The sequence below is a fragment of the Triticum aestivum genome, chromosome 2D (assembly GCF_018294505.1).
Source record: "Triticum aestivum cultivar Chinese Spring chromosome 2D, IWGSC CS RefSeq v2.1, whole genome shotgun sequence".
NCBI lineage: Eukaryota > Viridiplantae > Streptophyta > Magnoliopsida > Poales > Poaceae > Triticum > Triticum aestivum.
Window position 1 is genome coordinate 383095503 of NC_057799.1, and position 3237 is coordinate 383098739.

Sequence of the window (3237 nt, forward strand, 5' to 3'; positions counted from 1 at the left end):
TCTTTTTAGACCGGCGTTAAACAACCCGGTCCGACTGTCAATTAAAAATTGACGGTACACGATCAAATCATAGTCCGGAGACTATTTGCCCAGTCTGATTTTCAATTAAAATTTTATTATGGAGTAAACCGGTGTTTATCATAACCCGGAACGGTTTTCATTATAAACCGGCCTTATATCAACAGAAGTGGTTTTCTCCTAAAAGATTTGGGTTATAAGCCCCGCTACAAGGTTGGCCAGCCAACATCATGCATAAAGGTTGCAGGTATTATATATTTACATTTTGGTTATATGTCACAACCTAAGTTATCATCTTCGGTTATATATATATGAGTATCATGACCCGCCCGGCGGTAAACCGCCAGGGCGCTTTAAGCTTCTTGTCTGCAGAAACAGTTTGGACAAATGAATATGTAGATCATAGCTTACGTATGACGAATCAAGCCAGTATCAATTGTAGATAAATATGCGCGAAGGCATATCAGAACAAATATTTTAACTAAGCCTATTACAAGGCTTTCCAGTGCCCAACAGGATCATTGTTTTCTCAAAATACATGTCGCGGCATGTAGAAGACTAAACCGGCCTCCGGTTCATGATTGGTCACCAACTTGGCCTGATGGTTGCGGGTCATCTCGCGCCGGTTCAGCTTCTTCTTCTCTACCCAGTGGCTGGAAATCAACAGTTGCCCAGTCGATCCCAGTTAGGGCTTGGAATACATCTTCATCACTTATCAGCGTCGACGGTTCAATGTCAGGGGCATAAGTGTGCTTACGGATTGGCGGGATAAGATTCTGAGCTTCGGGGATTGGTGCAGTAACCCGCTTGTTCTTGTCATCATAGTTTGCTTGATAGTATGACAGGTCCGCTTCTTCAACTAGTTGACAAGCCAGTGGGCATACCTCCCGGTTTATGATTCGGAGATCATCTTCGCCAAATTCTGTCCCGTCTTCCTTCAAACTGGGATAACCTTGGGCCGCTTCAATCGGATCAAAGTCAGGTACCCATGCCTTTGCCCGGGTCAGTGCAGCCAAAGCGCCCGTCCTAGCAGCAGACTTTTTCAATTCGTCAACCCGAGCAGGAAGCATGGATAACCTTTCTAAGGTATCTTTAATCAAGGTGGGAGGAGGATTGTTGTGAGAAGCAGTATATATGATCCGTTGCGCGTCGGTATACAACTGCACTATCATAGTATAGGCTGCTTTTAACTTCTTCTAAACGTCAGATCCCAAGTGGCCAATACGAGTTCCTCTATCATTGCAAGGATTAGTAAACCGGTAGATACATGAAAGAATATGGTCAAATCGGGAGTTACGGATGCTTACCAAACACGGCTGCGGTCATGGCATGAACCTGCCGCTTTATGCTGGTCAGTTCATCAACCACCGGTTTAAGAGCAGCTTCTGCTTTCTCAGCCCTTTTGATCAAATCGGATTTTCACTTTCCCAATCCGACCGTTCCTTGTTGAAGCTTTCTTTCAGTTTCTCCATAGCGCCTAGAGCGCTAGTCAACTCTTCCTTCGCCTTGGAGGTTTCAGCTTGTTGCAATTTAAGGTTTTCCTGGAGATCAGTGGTTTGGCTCTCTTTTTTGCTCAGCTCAGCCTACAAAGAGACAGTCATATGGTGAGGTGACAGTACATACTTGAAGTACCAAGCCCATAACAAGTTATGCCCTTGGCACTTGGGGGCTAATGCATATTTGCTCTGTCAGACAATTTTTTTGAAGTCCCAAGCACAATACAAGTATTAAGCTTGGTACTTGGGGGCTAATGTGTATTTGCTCATAACTTGCTAAAAAAGGAATTCTTCTACAAAGTCCCGCTTCATCTTTATATAGTTAAACCGGCCCTTGGGGGCTACATCGGTGAAGTTAAGATGCATTGTTGCAAGCTCGAGATTGCTATTAAAGTCCCGGTTTAAGTTGCTATCTTAAACCGTCACTTGGGGCTACTGGAATTGATAAGCTGCAAAAACAATACAGAAAGAGAAGCATGTATAAAGTTCCCTCATATTTTCTTTCATCATATTGACCAGACCGGCTTCATAGTCACGGCTGGTGAACAGACGGTTCAGATAGCCGGAATGAAGGTCTTGAGCGTTCAGATGGGCGTAGGTGGACAGATCGGCATTCCATTTGCCTTTGCCAATTGCAGAAAATTCCTCCTTGGCGGCATGCTTCGACAAAGCGACAGGATTCCCTGGATCCGTATAGCCAACGCCAGTAATCAGAACATCACCACCCTTCTCCTCAGCAGCTTGTACTGGGGTCGCCGGTTTGTCGATATTCTTTGCTGGACTTGCCGGTTTGTCAGTCCGGAGACAACTGGCCGGTTGGTCAGCATGGCCTGTGGTGTCAATTTCTGCCTGCTCAGCAACAAAGTCATAGTCTTGAGGCGGTGGGTCATTCAGCATATCATCAAGGTTGGCTTCTACAGGATCTGGAGTTTTCTCCGGTTCAGGAGCTGTGTCTTCTTCTGTTGGTTTGTTGAAGCGAGCTTTCTTGCTTGGTCTGGGCTTAGCGCTGACGAAGTAAAACATGAAGGTCAGTATAGCGTGTAAAATGCATGTCAAGAATAAAGCAACTGAACAACTTACCCAATAACCGTTTTGAGGGGTGGAAGTTTGGTGGCTGACGACTCGCCAGAGGATGAATGAGAAGTGCCCTCATAATTGGAATCAGACGGATTAAGAGGTTGACGAAAACAACCTACTTTGGGGCATGACATGTCAAGGGAATTAGAGACCTCTGATCGGTGTTTCTGAACCAGACTGTTCAGTAAACCGGCGGAGGTAACTACCTGGACACTATGCCGGGTTGTGCGGCGAGCCTCGTGTTTATGCGTCTTCACAAGAAAGTTTGGATCCAAATAAGCAAGAGGATGTGAAATTTTAACTTTCCGGTTTGCTCGACGGGTTTTTAGTGAAGGCAAAGGGTTTGAATCGGAGGAAAGAACAATTACCTCTACAGCATCGGCGTGACTGACTTCAGCGTCATCCTGGCAATAATCATCATCAATAAGGCGTATGAAAAATGAACCAAGTGAGTCAAGTTCTACCTCAAAATCCGGGTTACCCACATCATCATCAGCCGGTGGATCGGAGGATGCAGTGGTTCTCTTTCGGTTGGCAGGTTTTTTCACAGCTTTGGTCTTTTGGCGGGTTGGCTTCACCGGTTTGTCTTGCGGAGGTTTCTTGTTCCAGAACGGATCATCGCCCTGCCAAAAAATCATCACATTTT